Genomic DNA, 7,310 nt, shown 5'->3' with positions numbered 1-7,310 from the left:
TGGATACTGAGAGGTCGTTTCCCCCTGGCTGGGGTTTGACAGGGTAGATACTGAGAGATTGTTTCCCCCTGGCTGGGGTTTGACAGGTTGGATACTGAGAGATGGTTTCCGACTGCCTGGGTTTTGACAGGGTGGATACTGAGAGATTGTTTCCCTCTGGCTGTGGGTTGACAGGATGGATACTGAGAGATTGTTTCCCCGTGGCTGGGGTTTGACAGGGTGGATACTGAGAGATTGTTTCCCCCTGGCTGTGGGTTGACAGTGTGGATACTGAGAGATTGTTTCCTCCTGGCTGGGGTTTGACAGGGTGGATACTGACAGATTGTTTCCCACTGACTGGGGTTTGACAGGGTGGATACTGAGAGATTATTTCCCCCTGGCTGGGGTTTGACAGGGTGGATACTGAGAGATTGTTTGCACCTGGTTGGGGTTTGACAGGGTGGATACTGAGAGATTGTTTGTCCCTGACTGGGGTTTGACAGGGTGGATACTGAGAGATTGTTTCCCCCTGGCTGGGGTTTGACAGGGTGGATACTGAGAGATTGTTTCCCCCTGGCTGGGGTTTGACAGGGTGGATACTGAGAGATTGTTTCCCCCTTGCTGGGATTTGACAGGGTGGATACTGAGAGATCGTTTCCCCCTGGCTGGGGTTTGACAGGGTGGATACTGAGAGATCGTTTCCCCCTGGCTGGGGTTTGACAGGGTGGATACTGAGAGATTGTTTCCCCCTGGCGGGGGTTTGACAGGGCGGATACTGAGAGATTGTTTCCCCCTGGCTGGGGTTTGACAGGGTGGATACTGAGAGATGGTTTCCGCCTGGCTGGGGTTTGACAGGGTGGATACTGAGAGATTGTTTCCCTCTCGCTGTGAGTTGACAGGGTGGATACTGAGAGATTTTTTCCCCCTGGCTGTGGTTTGACAGTGTGGATACTGAGAGATTGTTTCCTCCTGGCTGGGGTTTGACAGGGTGGATGCTGAGAGATTGATTCCCACTGACTGGGGTTTGACAGGGTGGATACTGAGACATTGTTTCCCTCTGGCTGTGGGTTGACAGGGTGGATACTGAGAGATTGATTCCCCCTGGCTGGGGTTTGACAGGGTGGATACTGAGAGATTGTTTCCCCCTGGCTGGGGTTTGACAGCGTGGATACTGAGAGATTGTTTCCACGTGGCTGGGGTTTGACAGGGTGGATACTGAGAGATTGTTTCCCCCTGGCTGTGGTTTGACAGTGCGGATACTGAGAGATTGTTTCCTCCTGGCTGGGGTTTGACAGGGTGGATACTGAGAGATTGTTTCCCACTGACTGGGGTTTGACAGGGTGGATACTGAGAGATTATTTCCCCCTTGCTGGGGTTTGACAGGGTGGATACTGAGAGATTGTTTGCAACTGGTTGGGGTTTGACAGGGTGGATACTGAGAGATTGTTTCTCCCTGACTGGGGTCTGACAGGGTGGATACTGAGAGATTCTTTCCCCCTGGCTGTGGTTTGTCAGGGTGGATAATGAGAGATTGTTTCCCCCTGGCTGGGGTTTGACAGGGTGGATGCTGAGAGATTGTTTCCCCCTGGCTGGGGGTTGACAGGGTGGATACTGAGAGATTGTTTCCCCCGGCTGGGGTTTGACAGGGTGGATACAGAGAGATTGTTTCCCCCTGGCTGGGTTTGACAGGGTGGATACGGAGAGATTGTATTCCCCTGGCTGGGATTTGACAGGGTGGATACTGAGAGATTGTTTCCCCCTGGCTGAGGTTTGACAGGGTGGATACGGAGAGATTGATTTCCCCTGGCTGGGGTTTGACAGGGTGGATACTGAGAGATTGTCTCCCCCTGGCTGGGGTTTGACAGGGTGGATACTGAGAGATTGTTTCCCCCTGACTGGGGTTTGACAGGGTGGATACTGAGAAATTGTTTCCCCCTGGCTGGGGTTTGACAGGGTGGATACTGAGAGATTGTTTCCCCCTGGCTGGGGTTTGACAGGGTGGATACTGAGAGATTGTTTCCCACTGGCTGGGGTTTGACAGGGTGGATACTGAGAGATTGTTCCCCCCTGGCTGGGGCTTCACAGGGCGGATACTGAGAGATTGTTTCTCCCTGACTGGGGTCTGACAGGGTGGATACTGAGAGATTGTTTCCCCCTGGCTGTGGTTTGTCAGGGTGGATAATGATAGATTGTTTCCCCCTGGCTGGGGTTTGACAGGGTGGATGCTGAGAGATTGTTTCCCCCTGGCTGGGGGTTGACAGGGTGGATACTGAGAGATTGTTTCCCCCTGGCTGGGTTTGACAGGGTGGATACGGAGAGATTGTATTCCCCTCGCTGGGGATTGACAGGGTGGATACTGAGAGATTGTATCCCCCTGGCTGGGGTTTGACAGGGTGGATACTGAGAGATTGTTTCCCCCTGGCTGGGGTTTGACAGGGTGGATACTGAGAGATTGTTTCCCCCTGGCTGGGTTTGACAGGGTGGATACGGAGAGATTGTATTCCCCTGGCTGGGGTTTGACAGGGTGGATACTGAGAGATTGTTTCCCCCTGGCTGGGGTTTGACAGGGTGGACACTGAGAGATTGTTTCCCCCTGGCTGGGGTTTGACAGGGTGGATACTGAGAGATTGTTTCCCCCTGGCTGGGTTTGACAGGGTGGATAGGGAGAGATTCTTTTCCCGTGGCTGGGGTTTGACAGGGTGGATACTGAGAGATTGTTTCCACCTGTCTGGGGTTTGACAGGGTGGATACTGAGAGATTGTTTCCCCCTGGCTGGGGTTTGACAGGGTGGATACTGAGAGATTGTTTCCACCTGGCTGTGGTCTGACAGGGTGGATACTGAGAGATTGTTTCCCCTGGCTGGGGTTTGACAGGGTGGATACTGAGAGATTTTTTCCCCCTGGCTGGGGTTTGTCAGGGTGGATAATGAGAGATTGTTTCCCCCTGGCTGGGGTTTGACAGGGTGGATACTGAGAGATTGTTTCCCCCGGGCTGGGGTTTGACAGCGTGAATACTGAGAGATTGTTTCCCCCTGGCTGGGGTTTGACAGGATAGACACTGAGAGATTGTTTCCCCCTGGCTGGGGTTTGACAGGGTGGATACTGAGAGATGGTTTCCCCCTGGCTGGGGTTTGACAGGGTGGATACTGAGAGATTGTTTTCCCCTGGCTGGGGTTTGACAGGGTGGAAACTGAGAGATTATCTCCCCCTGGCTGGGGTTTGACAGGGTGGATACTGAGAGATTGTTTCCCCCTGGCAGGGGTTTGACAGGGTGGATACTGAGAGATTGTTTCCCCCTGGCTGGGGTTTGACAAGGGTGGATACTGAGAGATTGTTTCCCCCTGGCTGGGGTTTGACAGGGTGGATACTGAGAGATTGTTTCCCCCTGGCTGGGGTTTGACAGGGTGGATACTGAGAGATCGTTTCCCCCTGGCTGGGGTTTGACAGGGTGGACACTGAGAGATTGTTTCTCCCTGGCTGGGTTTGACAGGGTGGATACTGAGAGATTGTTCCCCCTGACTGGGGTTTGACAGGGTGGATACTGAGAGATTGTTTCCCCCTGGCTGGGGTTTGACAGGGTGGATACTGAGAGGTCGTTTCCCCCTGGCTGGGGTTTGACAGGGTGGATACTGAGAGATTGTTTCTCCCTGGCTGGGTTTGACAGGGTGGATACTGAGAGATTGTTTCCCCCTGACTGGGGTTTGACAGGGTGGATACTGAGAGATTGTTTTCCCCTGGCTGGGGTTTGACAGGGTGGATACTGAGAGGTCGCTTCCCCCTGGCTGGGGTTTGACAGGGTGGATACTGAGAGATTGTTTCCCCCTGGCTGGTGTTTGACAGGGTGTATACTGAGAGATTGTTTCCCACTGACTGGGGTTTGACAGGGTGGATACTGAGAGATTGTTTCCCCCTGGCTGGGGTTTGACAGGGTGGATACTGAGAGATTGTTTCCCCCTGGCTGGGGTTTGACAGGGTGGATACTGAGAGTTTGTTTCCCCCTGGCTGGGGTTTGACAGGGTGGATACTGAGAGATTGTTTCCCCCTGGCTGGGGTTTGACAGGGTGGATACTGAGAGATTGTTTCCCTCTGGCTGGAGTTTGACAGGGTGGATACTGAGAGATTGTTTCCCCCTGGCTGTGGTTTGACAGGGTGGATACTGAGAGATTGTTTCCCTCTGGCTGGGGTTTGACAGGGTGGATACTGAGAGATTGTTTTCCCCTGGCTGGGGCTTGACAGGGTGGAAACTGAGAGATTATCTCCCCCTGGCTGGGGTTTGACAGGGTGGATGCTGAGAGATTGTTTCCCCCTGGCTGGGGTTTGACAGGGTGGATACTGAGAGATTGTTTCCCCCTGGCTGGGGTTTGACAAGGGTGGATACTGAGAGATTGTTTCCCTCTGGCTGGAGTTTGACAGGGTGGATACTGAGAGATTGTTTCCCCCTGGCTGTGGTTTGACAGGGTGGATACTGAGAGATTGTTTCCCTCTGGCTGGGGTTTGACAGGGTGGATACTGAGAGATTGTTTTCCCCTGGCTGGGGTTTCACAGGGTGGAAACTGAGAGATTATCTCCCCCTGGCTGGGGTTTGACAGGGTGGATACTGAGAGATTGTTTCCCCCTGGCTGGGGTTTGACAGGGTGGATACTGAGAGATTGTTTTCCCCTGGCTGGGGTTTGACAGGGTGGATACTGAGAGGTCGTTTCCCCCTGGCTGGGGTTTGACAGGGTGGATACTGAGAGATTGTTTCCCCCTGGCTGGGGTTTGACAGGGTGGATACTGAGAGATTGTTTCCCCCTGGCTGGGGTTTGACAAGGGTGGATACGGAGAGATTGTTTCCCCTGGCTGGGATTTGACAGGGTGGATACTGAGAGATTGTTTCCCCCTGGCTGAGGTTTGACAGGGTGGATACGGAGAGATTGATTTCCCCTGGCTGGGGTTTGACAGGGTGGATACTGAGAGATTGTCTCCCCCTGGCTGGGGTTTGACAGGGTGGATACTGAGAGATGATTTCCCCCTGGCTGGGGTTTGACATGGTGGATACTGAGAAATTGTTTCCCCCTGGCTGGGGTTTGACAGGGTGGATACTGAGAGATTGTTTCCCCCTGGCTGGGGCTTCACAGGGCGGATACTGAGAGATTGTTTCTCCCTGACTGGGGTCTGACAGGGTGGATACTGAGAGATTGTTTCCCCCTGGCTGTGGTTTGTCAGGGTGGATAATGAGAGATTGTTTCCCCCTGGCTGGGGTTTGACAGGGTGGATGCTTTGAGATTGTTTCCCCCTGGCTGGGGGTTGACAGGGTGGATACGGAGAGATTGTATTCCCCTCGCTGGGGATTGACAGGGTGGATACTGAGAGATTGTATCCCCCTGGCTGGGGTTTGACAGGGTGGATACTGAGAGATTGTTTCCCCCTGGCTGGGTTTGACAGGGTGGATACGGAGAGATTGTATTCCCCTGGCTGGGGTTTGACAGGGTGGATACTGAGAGATTGTTTCCCCCTGGCTGGGGTTTGACAGGGTGGATACTGAGAGATGGTTTCCGCCTGGCTGGGGTTTGACAGGGTGGATACTGAGAGATGGTTTCCGCCTGGCTGGGGTTTGACAGGGTGGATACGGAGAGATTGTTTCCCTCTGGCTGTGGGTTGACAGGGTGGATACTGAGAGATTGTTTCCCCGTGACTTGGGTTTGACAGGGTGGATACGGAGAGATTGTTTTCTCCTGGCTGGGGTTTGACAGGGTGGATACTGAGAGATTGTTTCCCCGTGGCTGGGGTTTGACAGGGTGGATATGGAGAGATTGTTTCCCCCTGGCTGGGGTTTGACAGGGTGTATACTGAGAGATTGTTTCCCCCTGGCTGGGGGTTGACAGGGTGGATACTGAGAGATGGTTTCCGCCTGGCTGGGGTTTGACAGGGTGGATACTGAGAGATTGTTTCCCCCTGGCTGGGGTTTGACAGGGTGGATACGGAGAGATTGTTTCCCCCTGGCTGGGGTTTGACAGGGTGGATACTGAGAGATTGTTTCCCCCTTGCTGGGGTTTGACAGGGTGGATAATGAGAGATTGTTTCCCCATGGCTGGGATTGAGAGGGTGGATACTGAGAGATTGTTTCCCCCTGGCTGGGGGTTGACAGGGTGGACACTGAGAGATTGTTTCCCCCTGGCTGGGGTTTGACAGGCAGGATACTGAGAGATTGTTTCCCCCTGGCTGGGTTTGACAGGGTGGATAGGGAGAGATTCTTTTCCCCTGGCTGGGGTTTGACAGGGTGGATACTGAGAGATTGTTTCCACCTGTCTGGGGTTTGACAGGGTGGATACTGAGAGATTATTTCCCCCTGGCTGGGGTTTGACAGGGTGGATACTGAGAGATTGTTTCCCCCTGGCTGGGGTTTGACAGGGTGGATACTGAGAGATTGTTTCCACCTGGCTGGGGTTTGACAGGGTGGATACTGAGAGATTGTTTCCACCTGGCTGGGGTCTGACAGGGTGGATACTGAGAGATTGTTTCCCCCTGGCTGGGGTTTGTCAGGGTGGATAATGAGAGATTGTTTCCCCCTGGCTGGGGTTTGACAGGGTGGATACTGAGAGATTGTTTCCCCCGGGCTGGGGTTTGACAGCGTGAATACTGAGAGATTGTTTCCCCCTGGCTGGGGTTTGACAGGATGGACACTGAGAGATTGTTTCCCCCTGGCTGGGGTTTGACAGGGTGGATACTGAGAGATGGTTTCCCCCTGGCTGGGGTTTGACAGGGTGGATACTGAGAGATTGTTTTCCCCTGGCTGGGGTTTGACAGGGTGGAAACTGAGAGATTATCTCCCCCTGGCTGGGTTTTGACAGGGTGGATACTGAGAGATTGTTTCCCCCTGGCTGGGGTTTGACAGGGTGGATACTGAGAGATTGTTTCCCCCTTACTGGGGTTTGACAGGGTGGATACTGAGAGATTGTTTTCCCCTGGCTGGGGTTTAACAGCGAGGATACTGAGAGATTGTTTCCCCCTGGCTGGGGTTTGACAGGGTGGACACTGAGAGATTGTTTCCCCCTGGCTGGATTTGACAGGGTGGATACTGAGAGATTGTTTCCCCCTGGCTGGTGTTTGACAGGGTGGATACTGAGAGATTGTTTCCACCTGGCTGGGGTCTGACAGGGTGGATACTGAGAGATTGTTTCCCCCTGGCTGGGGTTTGTCAGGGTGGATAATGAGAGATTGTTTCCCCCTGGCTGGGGTTTGACAGGGTGGATACTGAGAGATTGTTTCCCCCGGGCTGGGGTTTGACAGCGTGAATACTGAGAGATTGTTTCCCCCTGGCTGGGGTTTGACAGGATGGACACTGAGAGATTG

The sequence above is a fragment of the Scyliorhinus torazame genome, chromosome X (assembly GCF_047496885.1).
Source record: "Scyliorhinus torazame isolate Kashiwa2021f chromosome X, sScyTor2.1, whole genome shotgun sequence".
In the NCBI taxonomy this organism is placed as follows: domain Eukaryota; kingdom Metazoa; phylum Chordata; class Chondrichthyes; order Carcharhiniformes; family Scyliorhinidae; genus Scyliorhinus; species Scyliorhinus torazame.
The sequence above is the reverse complement of the archived record's forward strand: the minus strand, read 5'-3'. Positions refer to the sequence as shown.